Source organism: Nomascus leucogenys, chromosome 22a (genome assembly GCF_006542625.1).
Source record: "Nomascus leucogenys isolate Asia chromosome 22a, Asia_NLE_v1, whole genome shotgun sequence".
In the NCBI taxonomy this organism is placed as follows: Eukaryota; Metazoa; Chordata; class Mammalia; order Primates; family Hylobatidae; genus Nomascus; species Nomascus leucogenys.
The window spans coordinates 45,477,670-45,502,806 of NC_044402.1; the positions used below are offsets into that span (position 1 = coordinate 45,477,670).

The 25,137-nt window shown below is 34.5% G+C and overlaps 1 protein-coding gene across 4 annotated transcripts in view; it reads right to left on the reverse strand.

Moving 5' to 3' along the window:
* The window catches only part of LINGO2 (leucine rich repeat and Ig domain containing 2), a 1,366,613-nt gene that overhangs the window by 13,249 nt on the left and 1,328,227 nt on the right, over positions 1 to 25,137 (reverse strand). The window lies entirely within an intron of this gene.

Here is a 25,137-nt window from a genome sequence, read left to right on the forward strand (position 1 = left end):
AAGTTATTTAATCTCTCTGTATTTTAGTTTTCCTGGCTGTGAAATGGGGATAATAATAGTAATAGCTTCCCAGAGTTGTCATGACAATTTCAATGTTTGACAAGTATAAAGATAATGTGTGACACAGCCTGTGAGACAACACAGTATAAATTTCACACTCAAAGGCTCGATTTTAATTCAAATGAAAGAAACAGGTCAACAGCTAAGAAAGCAGTTCAGTTTGAATCAGTGTCAGCATCACTAATGTTTAGGATATCATCCTTTATTCAAAACAAATAAGAAGTTTCATTCTATATCAGGCCTTTAGGTGCAACATACAAAACAAAGTTATATTCAATGCAAGGTGTTGGAATGTTTTTCTTCATGTATACATTTTCTACTTTTAACCTTTGAATTTTAATGTATGCATCTTTCATGATTTAGCACACTTTAATTTATGAAGGGATTTTCTTATTTGAGGCAAACAAAAGATCCTCAAAGTATCCCTGTATTGTTTTTGTGTTTCTCATAGGAATGAGGCAGAATCAAGATACAGGATGGCTATAATAAAAATGCTCTTTTAAATGATTTTGAGATAAATATTGAGGAATGGGAAGAGAAATAATTTTCAGAAAAAAATATCATTTAATGATAAATGAACTATCCCTCTTTCACATTCAAATAAACTCAGTGGACCTGTTAAAGTGAAATTAAATAGGTAGCAAATGAGAACGGAAATGAGTATGTTTTAAATGTGGATAGTTTAGCAGATACTGAATCCAACTGAATAATAAGAGGTATATTACTGAGATCTGCTTTTCAACTTGGGGTTCTCAGGGGTACACTTTATCCATGAACACCATATTTTAATTAAGCTTCAGTAGTTTGAAACAATACTTTTAGATAAAGAAGTATTTCATAAACTTCAACATTCATTCCTGAACTGTAAAGGAAAAATTAGTAAAAAAATAATTCTCCAATTACAGTGTTTACATATATATCTATGTCTACAACAGCATATCTATATATAAACAAATTTATGAATAAAAAATAACAAGTAGGATCAAACTTAATGGTGAATCACTAAATCACTAGAAAATTTTCCTCCAAATGTAGAAACAAGGCAAAAACCCAGAAAGTGCTAGCAAATCAATTAGGAAGATAAGAGCTATAATTTTTGGAAAATATGTGGCAAAACTGTCATTATTCACAGATCAAATTAATGTCTATCATGAAAACCAATGGAAATCAACTAAAATGATTAGAACAGTAGAATAAGTGACTTAGCACACTACAAAATAAATATAATTTTAAAAAAATTTTCTTGTCTACACAAACCATTTAGAAAATACTAAATTATTTCAGTCATGGCATCTCAAAAACATCAAATTCCTTAGTATAAACTTAACAAGAAATACATAGAACTAATATGACAACTATTAAACCCTATCAAGAATCAAAATAACTTACTAAAAGAGAGATGTACTATGTATTTAGAAAGATTATATATTATAAAAACAATTTCTTTTTCCATAGAACACATATTACAAAGAATAATGTTTTAAGCTTGAAAAATTAATTCTAAAGTTCATTTGGAAGAAAATATATATGAAAATAATCAGAAACCGTAAAAAAATTATGAAAACACCTGCCATACAATGCATTCACACATAAGATACAAAACTATAAATCAGCATGCTATTTACATAAAAATAAAGTCAAGAAAACAAAAAGTAAGGAATTATATCTAAATATATTTGAAAAGCCAGTTTATGTTAAAGGCAGCATTTTAAATCAGTGAGAAAAATACAAATGATTGGCTTGATATTTCATGGGAAAATTTGCATACTAACTTTACTTCTTCCAATAAAGTAAATTCCAGATGAATTAAGGATTCAAATGCAAGAAGAAAACATGTACTAGAAGAAAATTCAATAATTTTATAATATTAGAGTTAAGTAGCATTTTCTGTGAATAAAGTTAGAAACCAGGAAGGAATGATTGACTCTGTTGTACACATTTTAAAAACTTGGTATAACAAACAAATAACACACACACATGTGATTGCTAAAGTGGAGAATATATTTAAAACATATGTAATAGATAAAAAGGTGAATGCCAATAGAAAATTAGGAAATGAGTATAATAACATTAAAAATAGCCAATAAGTATAAGAAAAGGTGATTAACTACTAGTAAGCAAAGAAATGCAAATTTAAAAATAGGGGGTATGTAGTTTTTGCCTGTCATATTGATAAAGTTTGATAATCATTTTTAGCCAGAATTAACAAGGTAGAAGAAAACGAACATCCACATACTGATATAAGGAATAAAAACTGGACATTAATTGATATACTAGATTTAAATATATTTAAGTTCAATATGTTAATTCTTTTGACTCTTTTTTTTCCTATTTCTAGAAATGTATCATTAGAAAATAAGTGAACTAATATACATATGTTTGTTACAGGTTTGTCTATAATAGAGCAAAATGGAAATATGTTAACAGTAGGAATTTAGTTATATAAGTTATAAAACAGCCATACATTAAAATACCATCTAGCCAATACACTGTAACCCTTGACTGCTAATATGGTTTGGCTGTGTCCCCACCCAAATCTCATCTGGAATTATAATTCCCATAATCCCCACATGCTGTGGGAGGTAACTGAATAGTGGGGGTGGTTATCCCCATGCTGCTGTTCTTGTGATGATGAGAGTTCTCCCAAGATCTGATGGTTTTATAAGGGGCTTTTCCCTCTTTGTTCATTCTTTTCCTTCCTGCTGCCATATAAGGAAGGAGGTGTTTGCTTCCCCCTTCAGTCATAAGTTTCCTGAGGCCTTCCCAGCCATGCTGATCTGTGAGTCAATTAAACTTTTCTTTATAAATCACCCAGTCTTGGGTATTTCTTCACAGCAGCATGAGAACAAACTAATACAACTGTGTACTTAACATGGAAAATGAAATGATATATGCTGTACTCACATTTGTATGTATGAACATATATATTTTTATATATATGAATATACAAACATGTATGAAAGGAGAAAAATGGAAGGATATAACAAAGATGTTGACAATACTAACTTTTTGAAGTGGTGGGATTAATGGTGATTTTCACTTTCTTTTTATAACATTATGAATTCTGAATTTTTTCAAAAATGTACCTGTATTACTTTTATAATTAGAAAAATAAAGCTAATTTCTGAAATATTTTTCATCGATACATAATATTTGTACGTATTTATGTGACAATGTGATACTTTGTTACATGCATAGAATGTAATGATCAAGTTAGAGTATATAGAGTATCCATCACCTTGAGTAGGTATCACTTCTATGTGTTGGGAACATTTCAAGTCTTCCAGCTGTTTTGAAATACACAATATATTATTAACTACAGTCACTCTACTGTGGAACATTAGAACTGATTCCTTCTGTCTAACTGTACGTTGGTATCCATTAACAAATCTCTGTTCATCTCCTCCCTTGCTCCTGGCCACAGTTCCCAGTGTCTGGTATCTATCATTCTACTTTCAGCCTCCATGCTATCAATGTTTTTAGCTCCTACATTTGAGTGAGAACATGTGACACTGTCTTTCTGTGCTCGGCTTAATTAACTTAATATAACGGCCTTCATTTCTATCCATGTTGCTGCAAACAACACTTTATATTTTCTTTTAGGTCGAATAATATTTCATTGTATATATGTACCACATTTTCTTTATCCATTCGTCTGTTGATGGACACAGATTGATTCTGTATCTTTGCTACTGTGAATAGTGCTGCAATAAACATGGGGGTGCAGATATACCTTTGATATACTGTGTATTACTCCATTTTCATGCTGATGATAAAGACATATCCAAGACTGGAAAGAAAAAGAGGTTTAATGGACTTACAGTTCCAGCAGTGGGATTGCTGGATCATATGAGAGTTCTATTTTTAGTTTTTCTGAGAAATTTTCATATTGTTTGACATAGTGGCTGTACTAGTTTACATTTCCACCAACAGTGTTAAAGAGTTCCCTTTTCTGCACATCCTTACCAGCATAAATTATTTTTTGTCCTTTTAATAATAGCCATTCTAACTGAGGTAAGATGATCTCTCAATGTGGTTTTGATTTGCATTTCCCTGATGGTTACTGACGTTGAGCATGCATTTTGTTTTCACATTCCTGTTGACTACTTGTATGTCTTCTTTTGAGAAATGTCTACTGCTGTCCTTGAAATTATTTTGACATTCAAAAAGTCATGCATATGTTTTACAATAAAAGATAAAATTGCATGGCCTTTAAAAAAAGGCTCAACTAAGTCATGTATTTAAATGTCTAATGCACAGAATAATTAATAGAAAATTATAATTTATTTAGTTACCTTGACATTATTCCTCCCTCATCAATTTCTCCACCTCAAAGAAGGTGGACTTTTAGGTAGTAAAGATTGTGATATTTGCCACCTAAATTAAGAAGCAAACTTAAAACGTGTCAATGGTTTGATTTTAAGTATACAGCTCAATGAATTTAGAAAGATGTTTACACCTTTGTAAGCACCATCACAATCTGATACAGAACATTATCATCATCCTCTTTACCTCTTTTCAGTCTATCCCAACCTCTGTTACTGGCTTAAAGTAAGCACTGATCTGCATTGTCACTATAGATTAGTATTCATTTTATATAATTTTATATCAATGAAATCATATAATATATACTCTTGTGTCCAGCATCTTTCACTCAGCATAATGTTTTTGAGATTCATGTTGTTGCATGTAACAGTAATTTGTTCTTTTTTTATGTCTGGTAGTATTCTGTTTTGTCACAACTTGCTTATCAATTCAACTATTTTTGGAAGCTTGGGCTGTGTCCAAGAGCTGCTATGAATATTAATATAGACATCTTTGTGCATACTTATGTTTTTTCTTAAATACATACCTAGAAATACATACCTATACATAGGGTAGGAATATGTATAGTATTTATAAGAAACAGGCACATCATTTCCCAAAGAGATTATAGCATTCAGCATTTCCACTAGCAATGCAAGCGAGTTTCATGTGTTCCATATCCCCTTCGACATGGATACTGACTTTTTTTTTTTTTTTTGAGACAGAATTTCACTCTTGTTGCCCAGGCTGGAATGCAATGGCATGATCTTGGCTCACTGCAACCTCCGCCTCCTGTGTTCAAGCAATTCTCCTGCCTCAGCCTCCTGAGTAGCTGGGATCACAGGCATGCGCCACCATGCCTGGCTAATTTTGTATTTTTAGTAGAGACGGGGTTTCTCCATGTTGGTCAGGCTGGTCTTGAACTCCCGAGACCTCAGGTGATCTGCCCGCCTCAGCTCCCAAAATGTTGGGATTAGAGGCGTGAGTCACCGTGCCTGGCCATTCTTGTGGGACTATCCACAAGAATGTGTGTTATCCATTCTTGTGGGACTATATTATCTCATTGCATTTTCCTCATAACTAGCAATGCTGAGCATCTGTTTGTCTGCTTATTGCCCATTTAGGTAGATTCTTTGGTATATTTTATGTTCAACATTTTGCTCACTTTTAATTGCATTTTTAAATTATAGAGATATAAATGTTATGTATATATTCTAAATACAAGTTCTTTATTAGATATATGTATTGTGAGTATTTTATGCTCATCTATGGTTTACCCTTTTGTTTTCTTCATATTTCTTAAAGAGCAGAAGTTTTACAATTTAAATCTATTTTAACTTTTTTTTAATGATTTATCCTTTTGGTTTCTATTTAAGAGCTCCTTGTCTATGCCAATGTCTTGAAGATTTTCTCCTATGTATTCTTCTGGAAAATTTTATGGTTTTATTATTTACATTCAAGTCTGTGATCCATTTTGAATTAATTTTTGTGTATGGTATGAAGTAGGGAAGATGATTTATTTTCCTCCTACAGCTATCTAGTTTTTTATAGTGCTATTTCTTAAAAAGACTTTCCTTTCTGGCCAGATATGGTGGCTCACACCTGTAATCCCAGCATTTTTGAAGGTTGAGGTGGGAGGATTGCTTGAGGCCATGAGTTTGAGATCAGCCTGGGCAACAGAGCAAGATCCCATATCTACAAAAATAGAAAATAAAATAGCCAGGCATGGTGGCATGCATCTGTATTCCTAGCTACTTAAGAAGCTGAGGTGGGAGAATTGCTTGAGCCGAGGAGTTTGAAGCTGCAGTGAGCTGTGATTGCCACTGCACTCCAGTCTGGGTGACAGTGAGACCCTGTCTCTACAAAAATAAATAAGTTAATAAAAATAATTAAATACTTTCTTTTCCCTATAACATTACCTGGGGACATTTATCAAAAATCAATTGACCATATATGTACATCTCTATTTCTGCTTTCTATTCTGCTCCACCAGAATAGATACAGTATGTACATCTGTACTATATTATACCAGTATGGCTGTCTTGGTTACTGTAGCTTTTATTTTTTGTTTGTTTGTTGGGACAGAGTCTTGCTTTGTCACCCGGCTGGAGTGAGGTGGTGCAATCTCGGCTCACTGCAACCTCCGACTCCCTGGTTCAAGCTATTCTCCTGCCTCACCCTCCCGAGTAGCTGGGATTACAGGCACGCACCACCAGGGCCAGCTAATTTTTGTACTTTTAGTAGAGACAGGGTTTCACCATGTTGGCCAGGATGGTCTCGATCTCCTGACCTTGTGGTCTGCCCACCTCGGCCTCCCAAAGTGCTGGGATTACAGGCGTGAGCCACTGCGCCCAGACACTGTAGCTTTTTATCATCAGTTTAATTCTTGAAATCAGATGGTGTTATTCATCCAATTTTTGTCTTCTTTTCCAAAAATCCTTTGGCTTTTCTAGATCATTTGAATTTCCATATAAATTTTAGCATCAACTTGACGATTTCTAAAGAAATTTTCTGTGATATTGACAAAAATTGTGTTGATTCAATTAATCTATGGAGAATCGATATTATAACAGTATTGAACAACTTTCCAATCCACGAATGTTGTACGAGCTTCATATCTTTAGGTATTCTTTAATTTCCTTCAACAAATATTTTGTCGTCTCGAAATAAAGACAGTTTCATTCTTTCCTTTCTAATTTGTATACCTTCATTTTTTGTCTTTCGCATTTGTTAGTACCTCTCGTACAATGTCAAATAGAAGTGCTGAGAGCTATCTTCCTTCCTTTCCTAATCTTAGAGGACAATTATTTGGTTTTTCACCATTAAGTTTGATGTTAGCTGTGGGTTTTTCATAGATGACCTTCATTAAGATAAGGAAGTGTTTTTTCTTAGTTAACTAAGATTTTTTAAAATTACAAGTGAGTACGGAATGAAAAAATGCTTTTCTGTATCTATGGAGATGATCTTATTGTTTTTCTCCATTATTCTTTTAATATGGCAAGTAATACTGATTAATTTTTGAAGATTAAACCAACCTCACACTTCTGGGATAAACCTTACTTTGTCATTTATTGAATATTGTATTTGTAATATTTTTTGGAATTGTTCTGTTAATATTTGGTCAATAGTTTTTCTATTTCATGAGAATTTTTGTCTAGTTTTTAGTTTCTTTGTGATGTATCTATATACTTTTAGTATCAGAGTACAGTAGTCCCTCCTTATTCATGATTTTGCTTTCTGTGGTTTATTACTAATGGTCAACTGTGGTCCAAAATCAGGTGAGTACAATAGTTATTTTAAGGGAGAGTGAGAGAGATACTACATTCATATAACTTTTATTATCGTATATTTTTATAATTGTTCTATTTTATTAGCAATTCTTAAAATCTTGTATTGTGCCTAATTCACAAATTAAACTTTATCATAGGTGTGTATACATAGGGAAAAACATAGTATTTGTAGGATTTGGTAGTGTCTGCAGTTTCAGGCATCCACCAGGGAACTTGGAACGTATACCCTGTGGTTAAGGGGGGACTACTGAAATACAGTTCTCACAAAGCCAGTTAGAAATTGTTCCTTGATTTTTGTTCTCTTTTTCCTAAAGAGTTTGTATAGAATTTTTATTATTTATTTTAAAAATATTTGGCAGAACTTACTTGCGAATCCAAACAGACCCTAGAATTTCTGTGTTTGAATGTTGTAAAATACAAATCGATTTCCTTGGCAGATATTGGAATATTTATATGTTCTATTTCCTTTTGTGTCAATTTTAGTAATTTGTTTCAAGAAATTTTGTTATTTCATCTAAGCTATCAAATTTATTGCCTGAAGTTGTCATAAACTTCCCTTATTATTCTTCTAATGTCTGAAAATCTATAGGTTATGTGTTTCATTCCTAATATCAGTGAGTTGTACCTTTCTTTTCTCTTGATAAATCTAGAATTTTTTCAGTTTTATTAAAATTTTCAAAGGACCAACTTTTGCTTGTATTGATTTTCTCTATTGTGTGCCATTTTTATTTCATTAATTTCTGTTCTTATCCTTATTATTTCTGACTATTTATTTTGTCTTCAGTCTAGTCTTTTAATTCATTTTAGCTTCCTAAGATTAGATAATTAATTTTGGACCTTTCTTCTTCACTGATGTAAGGTATAAAAACTATAAATATCCCTTTCTACATTGCTTTAGCTACATTTCACAAATTGATTTTTTATAAAGTATCATTCTGTTGAAAACGTTTTCTAATTTACTTTGTGCTTCCTTCTTTGTCCCATCTAAATCATCTTCTAAATCCCCGACAGAATTCCCTTCTTTAGGATTTAGTTGGTTTATTCTTAAATGTTTAGGTCTTCTTCTAAATATATTATTTCTAATTTAATTCTGGGAGGTCAGAGAATACACTATGAAAAATTTCCATCTTTTGAAATCTACTAAGATTGTTTTATTGGACCAGCATATGATCAATCTTGCTGCCAGGCCATGTGCACTTGAAATGGATGTGAATTTGTACTTTTTGGGTGAAGCAGTCTTTAACAGTCATTAAGGCTAATGTGGTTGAATGTGTTGTTCAGCTCTTCTAAATCCTTATGAATTTTTTCTAAGTTATGCTATTAATTCCTGAGAAATGAGTATTAAAATCTCTAACTATGAATGTGAACTTGTCTGCATGTTCCTAAGTTCTATAGGTTTGGGTTTCATGTATGTTAAAGCTCTGATATTAAGCACATGCTCAATTTCTGATGTATAAATCATTTATCATTCGGAAGAATCCATATTTGTATCTAGTAATGTTCCTTGTTTTTAAGTCATCTTTTCTGGGGTAATATATTGGGGGTTATTTCATTTTGGTTCATTCCTTAATTTTCAGAAAATAAGATATTAAAATATATGAACGAAAGGAGAATATTCAAGAGAACAACAGGAACAACCAGCTTCCTTCCATTTTGAAATTAAGATTTTTTTAAAAACAAGCTGTTAAAATCTGGTTGCTCTTCTAGTCTAATATGTTGAGAAACAGAGTTCTGGTTAATAAATCTAGAGCTGAAACTATTTTCAGATAATTATGTTTCAGTATTCACAAGTCCACTGGAAACACACTTGAAGCCTAATATTTCCTGGCAGCAGAGGTGAAGTGATAATATTCAATAAAACATGACCTGAGAAGTATCTAAACAGACAATATTTGCTTTGCCATGGAGGATTCCCTATCTTGCAGCAATAATTTCCCCACAGCAAGTACCCTTTGCCTTGTTCACAGTATAACTTTCTGCTGTTTTCCTTAAGCTGTGATTCAGTCATCTGTAACACACAAACTGTGGGGTGACATTTTAAATGATTAAAATAGCCACTCTAGCTTTCTTAATGTTTTTGTGGTATATCTTTTTTCTTTTTTTACTTGTACATACATGTGGTTTTGTATTTAAAAAGCTTCTCTTTTTGACAGCATGTAGTTATTTCTTGCTTTTGAATCTAGTCTCAATCTCTGCCTTTCGTTATACTGCTTAGTCCATTTAAATTTAATATAGTTATTGATATGGTTGCATTTAGGGATGTCATTTTGCGATTTGGTGTTTGTTTGTCCCTTGCATTTTTTGTTCCTTTTTCATTTCTTGCCTTATTCCTTCTGAATTTTTTTTTGTTTTGTATTTCAATTCCTCCTTTGACTTTTAACCTATGTTTTATTACTTATTTTTATTTATTCCTCTAGGGATTAAAGTATATAGATGGTCTCTAATTTATAATGGCCGATTTATAATTTTTCAACTTTACAATGGTGTGAAAGCAATATGCATTCAGCAGAAACTGTATTTTGAGTGCCCATACAACCATTCTGTTTTCCCATTTCAGTACAGTATTCAATAAGTTACATGAGATATTCAATACTTTATTACAAAATAGGCTCTCTGTTAGATGATATTATCCACCTTTAGGGTAATGTAAGTGTTCTGAGCACATATAAGGTAGGCTAGACTAAGCTATGGTGTTTGGTAGGTTAGGTAATTAAATGTATTTTCAATGTAATGATATCTTCAACTTGTAATAGGTTCATTGGGATATGACCCCATCATAAGTCATGGAGTGTCTGTATATCTTCATCAAAGTCAACTTTAATATTGAATTGCTTCAAGTAAAATATAGGAGCTCTGCAACAGCATATTTCCATTTATACTCCTCCCCTCATCCTTGGTGGAGAGAGGTACAGACATAGGGAATAGTGTTTGCAAAGGCATGGAGACAATAAGAGACACTGCAATTGGGGACACAGTAGTTCAGAATTGTTGGAACAAAAACTGAGGAGAGAAAAGAGGCTGAAGAGGTAATTAGAGGAATGATTTACAAGGGGCTTATAAACTGTGATAAGCTGTTTATACTTTATCCTGAGAGCAATGGCAAGCCATTAAAGTGTTTTATGCAAAAGAGTGATATGATCAGATTGACATTTTGGAAAGATTAATCTGATTCCAACATGAAAAATAGACTTGCAGAAGAGAAAGAGTTGAAGCTGATAACTCAGGAGACTCTTATGTTAATTGAAGTCAGAAAAAAATAGTGGTTACTCTCAGGGACATGGGCGTAGGCTTGGGTAAATGGGCAAATTCAAGAGGTATTCTGAGGCACAACAGAAATGCTTCACAGCCAGTCGGCTGTGGAGGGTGTATGAGAGGAGAAGCCAAGATTATTTACACTCTTTTGACAACTGAGTGAGACCTGGTGTCCTTCATTGAGATGGAGAATTTAAAGCAGCATGAGGAATTCCTGGTTTCCTCAAATGTATCTATCACTAGACCAAAATGTGTGGGGTCCCTGGGCAGATTAATGATTTTTCCACTCCTTAAAAAGAATATTTCTTTGTAATAGCTTTTAGAATTTCTTTGGTAGGGCAGGGAAATAGATTTTCAATTATAATCAGATGACTCCTTATGTCCAACATAAAAGTTTTATGATATACTTCATACTTTCCAGTTCATTTTTGAATTGATGGTAAAGTGGGAGTCATTTTTTATAAATTCCACTGGAGAGTACTGTCTTCTTTGGCAGAATTTGCCCAATCTGCCTATCACCAGTTAAATAAAGAAGTAATTGGCATCTTATTTCTGATTTATTTCAACAGTGGTTAAGAGAAAGTTTGTTTATTGTTTAGATTCCTTAATTTGGCTGTAAGTATGTCTGCCATGGAAGACAGTATCTAACTAAATCATGGCCAAAACTTAACTAGAAAGGAGCTCAACAAAGGTAGATCAATTTCAGCTCCAAAGTGAAGGACTGCCTAGAAAAAGGGTGGATAAGCACCCCGCAAGCCTGCTGTAGGCAAGGTCCCTTTACATCTGGAACTGCTCGCCCATTCTACTACTGTCCTTCAGCGGCAAAAGTGGATAATTTGGGGCCATATCTCATCAACTTTTTGAGTAGCTTAGAAACTGTGGAGGAATGTTGTATTTTATTATTCTCCTCACAAATATTTCTCAGTTTTAGCCCAGAAGGCAAACTGCTGACTCCACTTAGCTTTCTCTGTCAGCAGAAGTCTTACATTCAAAGCTTGCTCATAATGTCCGACTGTGACCAAGGTTTGACAAGATGAATTTTGTTTCATTAGGAATGAAGCAGGAAGCTAAAATCTATAGGGAGTTGACTAGGGCCTTTCCACTAATTCTGATCAAAGGGATTCTCAAGCACAGTGATTAGTACCTTTTAAAACTTAGCATGTAAAGTTGGATATTTTTATACTTACTTTTTTTGCATGCTGGGTATTTATTCCCCACTTACTCTACTCATGTAAGAAACACAAATCAAAACATCAGGAAGTAGACTTAAAGAAGCAACATAAAAGACTAAAAATAGCAAAAATTTGAGCTCACTCATACCTGAACCAAATTCTGATTTTGACATTTGTTAGCTGTGGGACATATTCATCTATGTCTATGATTCTCACTGTTTCCTCTGTTAATTTTTGATAACAACACAGAATAACTGAGCATTAAAGGTGGTATATATGGTGCCTAGCACATAAATAATAGCTGTCTTTGTGATTATTTTTTATAGGATAATGGTTTAGTTTGTTGAATCAGTATTTGTCAGGACAGAAAGCAAACCAAATAAAGGCATATATTTCCTCTGCAACAGGAGTACACTTCAGAAAGATGTCCTCAAACAGATGATACAGTGATAAGGAGAGTGAAGAGACTGGTAAAATGGAGAAAGATAAATGAATTTTAAGCAGCCATTATTTTTAAAAAACACAAGTAAGAAAGGAAAGAGATCATGGTTGTTGTATGTTGTTTAAAAAGAAAGTTTAGGAGGAAACAGCTGCTTTGATGGATAAGGTAATGATAAATTGCTTAGCCTGGAAATTCTATGATTAATTTAGTTCTCTGACTGGCAAATGAACAAGGGCACAAAACAATAAATGGATAGCACAGAAATCTCTGTAAACCTTCTGGCAATCAATAAGACTTTTTTTTTTTTGAAGTCAGTAAAGCTATTTCTCAAATGGAGAGGAATGGGTGAAGACTGGGTTGAGGTAAGGGTAAAAAAAAAAAAAAAAGAAAGCAAAGGTTTTAATGAATAATGGTGTCCAAAATACATCTGAGGGTGTAATTTCCAGAGATCTAAATCTATAACTTCAGAAATCCTGGACTCCATGAAAATCAGATACTGAAGAGTTGTGAAAGTTGTATAAAACATTTTAAAACTAAAAGAAATCAATTTTAGTATAAGCAAGTCTGGAAAATCACCAGGGTTACCTAAGTTCTTTGAAGGACTCAAGCCAACTTGAGATGAAGCCCAAAGTCCCAGACCTGGCAGGAAACATTGGATTTGAATTCTCTTTTTACGGAAATAAAATATATCTTTATACATGATTTCTAATTATCATCCAACGCATTGCATTTTTACCTCTTTCTCTCTACTTATTTTTGGTAAGGAAGGAATGGAAACTTTCAATATTGAGGTTCAACTTGGAGAACATTCAAGGGGAAATGGAAACAGCCAAAATGAAAGCCAGACTTGGAGAGCATCAAATGTGTTATATATTATAAAATATTTTTTTCCAAAAGTTTACAGGTGTAATGATAAAATTATTCAGTGGCTCACACAAGTAGGTAGACAGTTACCCACTATTGTAAATATCTTTCAATTAGCTATATGCAGATTACCAATTCTGGGGGTAACTGAAGATAGTATTTTGGTCTATAGTTACTTGGCTAGGGACTGATATATGCTGGCAATTATTATATGGTTTGAAGCCTATAAAGACAATGTGAGATTCTGTCTGTATAAAAATTAGCTGAATTAGCTGTTAATATGATTTAATGCAATGAAATTGATATAAAATGGGCATACAACTAGTAAATTGAGCAGGCAATATAGTCAGACAGCATCTTTATTCTTTTCTTCTATTGTCTCTATAATTTATTCAGGGGAGATAAGAAGATCAAGAAAATAGTTATTTAATTGGAACTGTGCTATAGATAACTTAGTGTCCTCTGGGACTGGGAAATTTTAAAGCTCACGCCTTTTGTGTAGCAATTTCTGGGGGTTCTTCAGGATCCACAATCAAGAGCTATCCTGCATGTAGTTCCCTTTCATCTGGATGAGTAAATCTCCATTCTGGCTTGTTGAGTAGTTATTCCATAGTCTCTAGGAATATCTTATTTGCGGAGGTCTTGTAACCTCTTCCAGGTGGCCTTGCTATAAAGGAACTCCCTCATGTATGTTGCCTTCAAGGGCATGCAAAAAACTCATTTGCCCAAAAAACTCTGGAAATGCAGAGCAATCCCAATACAGCAGCAACTTTCTTTACTCTCCCACAAGCCACAAAAGAGGATATCTAGCCTAATATTTGTTTTCTAGATTTGCCAGGAAGGAGTTAGACAGAAGTCATGATGTGTCTTTAACTACAGGCAAAGACTATTAAGGATTCCATATAATCCTGTTGAAGCAATTTTCTCCTGATTTCAGGAGAAGGGGAAAGAACTTTTCTTGCTTGATGAGTCATTTGCCTAATGTTACAGTCTCAGTAAGGGAGCAAGTATTTCTATCCAGGATTTTTTGACTCCCAGTATTTTTTTCAATCCAGGTTTTTTTGAGCTCTTAACTTTTACCTTATCCTTCTCCCATGCTTTCTCATACATTATCACTGAAATACCTCTCATTGCAAATAGATAGCAACTATAACTATTTTAAAAAGCAGATTTTTTCCAGTAACACTTCCTTTTAAAAATAGAAAAAAAAAAACCACACTATTTTCTCATCTTCCCTCTGGGTTATGCTTTGTTATCTTTTTCCCTGATTCTCAATCAGCTTTCCAATGGACTGTATCTATTTGAAAACATGAATTCATTTTGTATTCCAGCAACTAGTGAACAATTAGCAAAGCTTGTCCTAAGTCATTAATTAATAGTTTCTGTTTAATCTTTCCTGAAACTGGAGAGCCCTCTGTTCTAGTGTTTATTTTGATCTCTTTGAAATGCAAATTGTTTGCTCTTCTCCTACAGTTCTGAATCTCCTTTTGGCCTACATAGAAATACTTGGACATATATAGTATGCCTATTCTACTTAAAATTTTTAAAGATGAAAGTGATTTTTGTCTAGCTTTGAGGTTTGTTTCTTTGAAATTAATATTACTAATTAAAGGGTAGTTGGCTTAAGATGCCTGTTGGCCTCACAAATGTGACGCAAAATGCCCCTAATCTGTAAGGCAGTATAAGGTAATGGCTAAAAGCACATATGCGCAACCGTCAAACTGTGTTTAAATCTTAACCCTCTATTAATGCTCAGTTTTCTTACCTTTAAAATGAGAACAATATTAACTGTCCTACAGGGTTATTGTGTGAATGAAATGTGATCATGTACATAAAGTCAGAGCTCTATACTTTTATCATTATTATCACTATTTAGGCAAAGGGAAATGTTGCTCATGGTATGACATGAAATCTCTCAACTGAAGGAAGTACTGAAAACCCTTTTTGATGTAAATAGCCACAGAGAGGATATGCAATCTGGAGGCAATGGATTAATCTATTAAGGTAGATGTTAAAGTCTGTTAAGTATTTTATATTACAGCTGAAAACAAAGGAGGTAATCATACCCAGGACAAAAATTCTTGCTAAGAAGTTACTTAAGTTCCTGTAAAGATAGAGTTAGGACAAGCTATGAAATACATGCCTCAATATACACCATGGAATACTATGCAGCCATAAAAAAGAATGAGTTAACGTCCTTTGCAGGGACATGGATGAAGTTGGAAACCATCATCCTCAGCAAACTAACACAGGAACAGAAAACCAAACACCGCTTGTTCTCACTCATAAGTGGGAATTGAGCAGTGAGAACACATGGACACAGGGAGGGGAACATCACACACTGGGGCCTGTCGGCGGTTGTGAGGAAGGGGGAAGGAGAGCATTAGGACAAATACCTAATGCGTGCGGGGCTTAAAACCTAGATGACAGGTTGATGGGTGCAGCAAACCACCATGGCATATATATACCTATGTAACAAACCTGCACGTTCAGCACATGTATCCCAGATTTACAGTAAAATTAAAAAAAGAAAAAGAAAAAGAAATACATGTCTCACTTTGGGTCAAAGAAAGGTTGGCTGCCTTCTGTGATAATTGTTCAGGTTTCAAACCCCACCCAGGCCCATCTAGATAGAACACATGTTCCCATGGAGAACAACTACCCCTCCTTCATAAGGTTATTAAAGTTTACTTGGGAAATATCAACTGGAGAAGAATTCTGTTAAGTAGTTTTCCCTTTCAGATTCTTTAATTTTATCTATTGTTCCATGAAAAACTGGACTCTTTGAAGTGTGGATATTCATGAACAAAAGATAATCTCTCTGGAGATTACCTGGTTTTAATTAGTTGGTGCTGAATGCACCTAGACATTTTAGCCTCTTTCTCACTTAAAGCTGTTCAGACAAGATAGCTGTCTTAAATCCCTTCTGGAACACTCTGGAAATGAACAAATATAAATTTCTACCAGCTTCTATAACAGATAAACCCTTAAATCTCAGTGGCTTAAAACAATAGAAGTTTATTAGTTCTGCTCCGTGAAGACATCCAGGGACTTGGGCTCTATTTTGTGGCTCCTCCCTCTTCTAGGTCTTTGAAGTCCTTTCCATTTGATATGAAAAAAGATGGAGAGGATCATAAATATAAGGTTTTCATAAACCAGACCCAACAATAAACTCATAATGTCTGTTCACATTTCATTAGTCAGAACTCAGTCATGTGGGCACACCCAACTAAATGCAAAGGAGGCAGGAAAATGTAGTTTAGTGCTATGAAGAAGATAAAAGGCTGGTGGGTAGCTAGCCAGTATCTGCCAAAATAAATACAAATTGATATTAATATGAATCTAGCATGTATGCCTAGATTTATGCTTCTATTTTTTGTTTATAAGTTGTTTCAGAGAAGACACGGGTATCTGGAAAATGACCTATTGTCTATCTATCTATTTATCAACTATCTAAATGATCACTGATGCCGTTTTGTATTTAACTCTGTGTGCATGTTTTTACACATTAGAGAAACACGTCTTGCCATAGTGAGGTTTAACTCTGGCCTTCGTTAATGTAATCCTTTTCCAGATAGAGTGCTGCATCTAAAATTCCCATTTGCATGCCTACTCTTAATTCATACTAAATTATTATTAGATTCCTAGGTGGCATAAATGCAACCTTTAAAAAAATTATGTATCAATCAAGCTAAGCAAGAACATGCAATTCTTTACATTCCAAAAAGTGTAATAACATATATTTGTCTCTAACTTTAGCAGGTATTTGGGAACTTTTATCTACTGATGGTTGCCAACTAATTGCTCGAGTTCTGTCCAAAAAAGAGTAGAAAACTATCAAAGTAGGAAGTATATTTAATTGAACTCAATAAACACCTTCTGGCTACCTTTTATATGCAAAGTGGAGCTGGGGACAGAGATGAGCAAATGCAATACTATTCTCAAACAGCTTATAGTCTAGTAAGGAAACTCTGTCCAGTAAACAAATTAATTATATTAATTTGACTTTCCCAAATTTGAATCACATAATTTTAAGCAGCAAAGATGGACTTTATTATTTAATATATTGAAATACTGAAAAAACAATGTCCAGCTATGGAAAGATAATTGTATTATTCATGACTCATGGTTCCAAATGGACTATTATGCAGGAATTAAAATGATGGCTATAAGAGATATTTAATAATTTGGAAAATGATTATATGAAAAAGATATTAAGTGAAAAAATAAATTTATATCTACATCATGGATATAGTTAAGAAAAAATACCTTCATGCATAAAGCAAAAGAATGAAAGGAAATATGCCAAACTTTAAAGTGTTAGATTGTGCTATAGCTATTAGTTCTATTAGTTACTTATTCTAGGAGTTCTGCTTTCTCTTCATTTTTATTTTAAAAATGTTTTCAATGTGCATTATATTGCACTGATTTTGAGGAAACAAACAATAAAAACATAAAAATACAATAAAAGTCCTTCAAAATTCAATCATAGGTAACCTCTGTTCTGAATGAATAATGTATATAGATAACTTGCTGTATCTTTAGTCAATTAATTGGTCACATTATAAAGTTAGGGCAGAAGATAAGTCTCCTTTTCTTTACTACTTCTATTTTCTCTGTTATGGTACTTTATCTCTACCTTTAAAACATTTATAATATATAATTGTATATAAAATTATAATTTCCCACCTCTCTCTCTCTCTACTAAGGAAATTACATGTAGGAGAGGTAGAGAGAAGATCAAATATGTATATATTCTAGTTTATTTGTATTTTGATAAACATTTTTGGAATCATAGGGAATCACAATATAATATTTACATTCATATAATATACATGCTAATTATCCTCTTCTGAATAAATTGTATTGAAAGAAAACCAATAAATGGCTCAGCAAACTGAGATTTTCATGATTCAAAATGAAGGTGAAAAACAGATAAAGTATGAAAGAGCAGATGGAGTATAAACCAACTTACATAAAGAAATGAATCCTGGCAATTTAACTTTGTTTTATGGAAAAAAAAGTCATTTCAGGCTTTAACTTAGCCACTTCAGGAGTATAATTCATAGGTTATGTTTACGTGAAAGCTTCACTGAGTATGTACAACTAGGTGAACGCTTAGTTCAGTTGTCCAACAAGAAAACTGGTTTTAAAGTAAGCCTGTTAGTGTCTAACAATGTGTGGCCAGAAAAAAGAAATATTAACTAACAATTTCTGAAACAAATCATTTATAGGGCTATTAAATATCTTTCTATATAATATTTGGAAATAATGCTAATAATAAAAATACTTATGACATGATTATCTGATATCCACTATTTTATTCAGTCCTCAAAACAATCTCCCCTGAGATAGGACCTGTTCTCATTACCATTTTATAGATAAGAAAAGTGAGTCTCTGGCTTAAGTTTACTTGTACAAGGACTTTCTTTCAGAAAGACCAGAAAAACTCAGGTCTTTCTGGCTCTAAAGTCCTAGTTACTCTAGTAAAACAAACAAACAAACAAACAAGAACAACCAAAAAAAAAACCCTGAGTGGTAGGTGGCATTATTCCTATCCCTTTACCAGAAGAGGCAGCTGAGTCTCAGGATATCTGAGCTACTAGATCAAGGTCAGTTCGGTAGTGTGGCAGAACTAGGATTTCAATGCACATCTGTCACTGACCTGGCTGAGGTCCCTCTACCCATCTTTGAAAAGCTGTAGACCTGCCGTAGCAGAAAAACTAAGCGCTATCTCTCAATACATTTTGTAAATCAAACAAGCAGCATTTATTATATAATTTACTAGTTTCAGCTTTATCAAGGCCTCGTAATGTTGTATTAATATGTTGTATTAATATTGCACGTTCTCAGCATGAAAAATCCAAGGTGAAAGGGGGTACATTTGTATCTGCTCTGGTAATCTAGGTTTTCTACTAGTAGAGTGACCATAGACTATACCACCCACACTGGGATGCTTCTGTAGGGGTGGGGGCACTGTGTGTAATAATGCTGGGCAGCAGTGAAAAATAGAGACTGTCTTAGTCAAAGGAGGACATATGGCCACCACTGTTCCTGGGACATGTAGACCCTCCCTCTTGACAGTCACTGGCTGGTTTTTCCCTTAGGCTCGGGGGATCTGTTATAAATACTCTTGTCTCAGATATTTCTCTGAAACCAACTGAGAAGTTTTAATGTAAATCTGAAGAAAAGTATCTTTCTTTGTTCCTAATTGATTAATCTAGTTTTAGGAAAAACATGTCTAGAATCAAGTAAGGAGGTTTTGAGCTGGAATTGAGCAGATTTTCCTGCCTTTTGGGGGCATTGTCATGTTTACAGCTAGAGGACTGTTACAGTAAGGGGTTTGCATTTTAACCCTGAGTAAACATTGATTTTTGTGTTCCATTTTTACCGTAGAAAGAGTGATGCTTATGAAGTCTATTAACACCCAAGGAAGTTATGTTACCTTCGACTCTCAATCCTTGTTCTGATCTCCATTGTGAGAACTTGAACTAATAAGAGTGAACTATGTTATTTTCTTATCAACATTGTTATAATTGGCAGCTGACTTCATGACTAAAAACTTGGAACTAGCAATTCATTATCAAGACATCAAAGATATAATGGTATGCTATGGAAACGGAGATATAACCATGAAAATAAATAACATGGAAACAGAATAGGGCATTTTGAATAGCCGTATCTGAGACCGATTTCTGATTTTGTAAATGGTGATAACTATGTTCATCATAGTATGTAAACTCATAAGGCATGAGTTTCCCAATGCCAAGGATAATATCTATATCTTTCTACTATTTGTTTTGATGCTTAAATGAGTTGAAAGTACATAAAGTAGCAAGCATAGAGAAAGCCCTTAGCAAATAGTGGTTCTCTCCTTTTATTTTTATTTTTTATTTTATTTAAAATAGCAAAGTCACACCCCAAGTTCTATAGCTACACGCTGTACCTGTATTTTTCACCACAAACATACTAAAGGTCACAATCTATCTTTTTTTCCCTCCTATTCCCTCTATATTCCCTTCTCCTTTCTTTCTCTTGTCCTTACTCTTTCCATCTTTCCTTCTGTTTCTTCTGTTTTTTTCTTATTATGCCCTTTTCCCCTTCCCTTCCCATCTTTCCCTCTCACTCAAAGTCTTAAGGTGGCCAACATATTATAAAATGAACATACTGCACATCTGCATGTGAAAAATAATTTGAAATTTAACTTTTTAAAAATTTTATTTTTTATTTTTTAGATTGAGTTCTGCTCCATCGCCCAGGCTGGAGTGCAGGGGCCACGGTCTGGGCTCGCTGCAACCTCCGCCTGGCCGGTTCAAGCGATTCTCCTGCCTCAGCCACCCAAGTAGCTGGGATTACAGCTGTGCATCACCATGCCTGGCTAATTTTTTTCTTGTATTTTTAGTAGAGAAGGCGTTTCACCATGTTGACCAGGCTGGTCTCAAACTCCCGACCTCAAGTGATCTGCCCACCTCAGCCTCCCAAAGTGCTGGGATTACAGACGTGAGCCACGGCGACCGGCCTGAAATTTAATCTTTTTAGATGTAATCGTTAGTATCAAAATAATTAGCCCTTTAATTAAGCGTAACTCAGGTTTGTTTATAAGGCCTTTAGGGACAGATTTCAATGGCATCTCTTAGAAAAGAAACACGGGATGTGTAAAGTGCTGACAAAATTTTTCCTCTGGAGGATAAATTTCTCTGTAGCAGACAGACACATGAATATTACATTTAGATAGAGTGCTCTTCAATATTAGTTTCATTCCTTAAAACAAAATGGAAAATATCAGTATATGTAAAGCCTTTAGTATCCTTATAAGATTGAAACTTCTGTTAGTGCTCATGTTTGTTTATATTTTTCTTCTTTGATCCTTTCCCTAAGGCCTTCAATAATGGGTACTGGAATGGAACCAAAGTCACAAAAGGACCTATAAAAAGGAATTAAAAAAAGAAAGAGAAAGGAATGAAAGGTACGTAGGTAAAAGAAAAAGGAGGAAGTTGAGGAATCAAACTCCTCTGTCTTGGTTTAGGAAATGGCGAGGGCATCTAAGGATTTATTGTATGAATCTGATTTTTCAGTACTTTTCAGCATCAGCAGCTGGGTTCCGGTAATTGAAAGCTGATTACTGTGTAAAGGAGTGAAAAATAGATGTTAATTAGATAAAATTGTCTGAGGAGAATAGCAACATTTTGGAAACCTGGGATATAAGAAAGCTAGACTTTCTGCAAGTTTATTTAACAAGGGAGAGTTTCCCCTTCTTATCCTAATCTTCCTTTCTCTGTCCTCCTAAAAGCCCTCCTAAAAATCCTCCAACAACCTCGGTCTGTCATGAACAAGTCACAGATCCACAGTGCAGGGTCTGGACTAGTGCTGACCTTGACAGTGATGGACACCTTGTGATCTGGACTTGGCTCTCCACCACAACAATCCCAGATCTATTTACTGTAAGACCAATTTACAGAATAAAGGGCTTTTTTGTCCATGCAAGTAGAGATTTCTGAGTATTCCAGGCAGGCCGGTATTGAGGCTTACCGCAGGAGTCAGAAGTTATTTTTCCACCTGGAATGCACTTCTTCAATTTTTCCACAAGGACTACTCCCTGATTTCCTCACCACTGCCACAAAGGACATTGATAGTTATATTCAAATTGACATATAACATTAAACATCTAAGAGATGCCAAGATAGTTACTAAAACTTTATTTCTGAGTGTGTCTGTGATGGTGTTTCCAGAAGAGATTAGCATTTGAATCAGTAGGCCAAGTAAAGATGTGCTGTTATCAATGTGGGTGAACATCGTTCAATCTGTGAGGGCTCAGAGAGAACAAGGCTGAAAAAAAGCAAATTTTCTCTCCCTCGCTTCTTGAGCTGAGACCTCCATCTTCTCCTATTCTCTGATTGTTCTCAGGCCTTTGGGCTCAGTCTGTATTATATCACTGGCTTTCCTGGTTTTCTGGCTTGCAGAGAGCAGATGGTAGGACTTCTTGGCCTTCATAATTTCATGATCCAATGACCATAATAAATCTGTGCGTACGTTTGTGTGCACCCACATCTTATTGTTTCTGTTTCTCTGGGGAATTCTGACTAAAACAGACACCTTAAATAAATGCCATTGTTGGCTTAAAGCAGTGGATTCTCCAGTTTTAGTGTACTAAGAAGTCATTCTGGAAGAGTATAACAGGGAAGAATATTTGTTCTGATTCATCAGGTCCAGGAAGGTACCTATGAGTCTTCACTGTTAATGAACAATTTCAGGTGATTCTCATTCAGCTGATGAACGGACCACTCTTCCAATAGAAGAGTGTAGAACAGAAACTCTATTCTAAGGAATTCACACCTCATAGGAAGGATTGGGTCAAATTCTCTTTCTGACTTCACAGCAATAGCTGTGAAACTGAAGCCCTAAAACATTTAAGGAAGGATATGTTTCAACAGGAAAGGAAGAGAAGCCAACGTGGTCAGTATGTTTCCTAGGAAAGAGAGTCACTGGATGAGATGGGGATGGTCACTGCTAGCTTAACCCAGCCTTTGGGTTTTCAGACGTAGCTTCTGAGTATCTTTCCTGTGGAAAGAGTACCTGGGCGTCCTTGAAGACAACTTGAAGATCCTAGTATTGCCATTGCAAGAAAGAAATGTGACTTTAAGAATAAGCAAAGGACATGCTGGTTCATTCATCAATCTTTTTGGGTTTTTATTGTATTAGTGTTTTATCAAAAGCCAGATAAAGTGGCAGCTCTCTATGTGTGTGACCAATGACATTTATATATAAGGCACATTCCTGCGACATTCCCAGATAATGAGTCTGTGGGATAGATAAAATATATTGATTAACTCCACTCTTTTCGCTTCTACTCAAGAGTACAAATGGACTCAAGAGTAAGTAAAAATGATGGTGTTATATGGAGTGTCAGTGGTTCATTCTGCTTGCTAATAGGCTTCATTCCTCAAACTTCCACAATCAAGCTGTTATTGATAAAAATGACTTGTCATACCCCTCACAACTGCTGTGTGAACACGCAGTTTGGAACTGTGACGAGAGAGGTGGCTTTGTATTTTATGGCCCTGAGAGGATGAGGATCACATGCTGTCATGTTAGGGGTTCAGGAGAGATGCTACCTCAAGCTGCAGTCCTCCATGATGGGTCCTCTCCACTCTTCCTGGGATTGCAGAAAAGACCTGTAATTGAACACCATTTATTTTTCTGCACTGTCTTATTAGGGGTCATAACAGGTCTTTAGAGAAAGCTTTTTAGGGAACTTTTGAGTGCTACAGTGTTGCTATAGTTTTGAAGGACAGTGGGAATGTCTGAAAAACACAGGGCAGAGTCACCTTCCTATTGAGTCACCAAAGGCCTGCAAGTACTACCTTGGATAATGTGGATTCCCTTGAAGAACCTGCAACACAGTCCATGCAATGCTAGTCACCATGACTGTGTTCATTACCACCCGATATTGCATGCTTTTATTCAGGGCTTATCATAACTTCAAGTGCTACCAGGACAAAAGCAGTCAGTATTCCTTCTGATTACTGAATGGACGTTTTGACTATCAACAGTTTTGGGCTTAACAGATAGGGAGTAGGTAATTAAAATACCTTAAAGTCATTTAATTTACTCAATATTTCAGCCATCACTAAGATGAGAAAAGAAAAAGTTAAAGTTTCTTGCTTATCACCTTAGAGAAAGAAAGGGTCGACAGAGCAAGTGTAAGAATAATCTCAACATGTTTGAGGAATTCCAAGCCTATTTAATTCTAGAAAATTTCAAAATGCTACTTGGTTTTAGGAAATGCTTGCTATAAGGGTCAAAGACAGGCAGGTTAGAAGCACAATCCTAACTTATCAAACCTGCCCCAGACATACTCCACATTGTTCATTCTGTTGCCAGAGAAGTTATTAAAAATCTAGACTTCAGATTTGCATCCTAGGAATATCAGAGTGAGGACCTAGAGGCATTTTTTTCCTCATGATGTGTTTAGCTTTAAGGACTGTGGAGAAATAAATATTTAGGTCCTTAATAGCAAAGGGATGAGAGATAAATTCTGTGTGTCTAATCCACATTTTTTGGTTACTGGCAAGAATTTAGTGATTGAAGTTAAGAACTCAACACTGTGATTAACATGCTATTTAATGTGCCAGTCTTGGTAATGCACTATTTAAAGTATCTTTCTTTTTAAAAGTCCATACTATGTAGAATTTGGTTTAGGATTCAAGACCTACTTGGAAGAGTGGTAAATGCTTAACAACTGGCTTTCCAAAGGGCGGGGTAAATGGGTAGGCAGGGGTTGAGGAAGTCCTGTTTTCTACCTTTTGCTGATTTCCATGATATAAATATTTTCTATCATGATCAATTTCTACCTGACAATATAACACGTTTATAAAATTTGTGAAAAATTAACAGTTTACTCTTGCAAAGCTGATATAAGTTGGACCCAGCACACACAAGTACCTGGACCCTACTGCTTTGAATTAAATAGCTCCATATATATTAAGACACTGTTTTATATAATGTATATAATTTTGTACGTAAATTTTATGTAACCAAATGTAATACATTGTACTTTTAAAAAACCTTGTTATTGGTTCAAAACACTGTTATGTCTTATTTCATAAAACTGTTGCTGAAAGTTCTGAAAGGCTGCAAATGCATTGAAAATTTCCTAAATTCATTCTAGGTGAAATCTGACACAAATTTTATTGTCTTAAAAAGATTTCTATTTTAAAAAGTACATATTTAATTTGTCTTTTGTGTTACATTT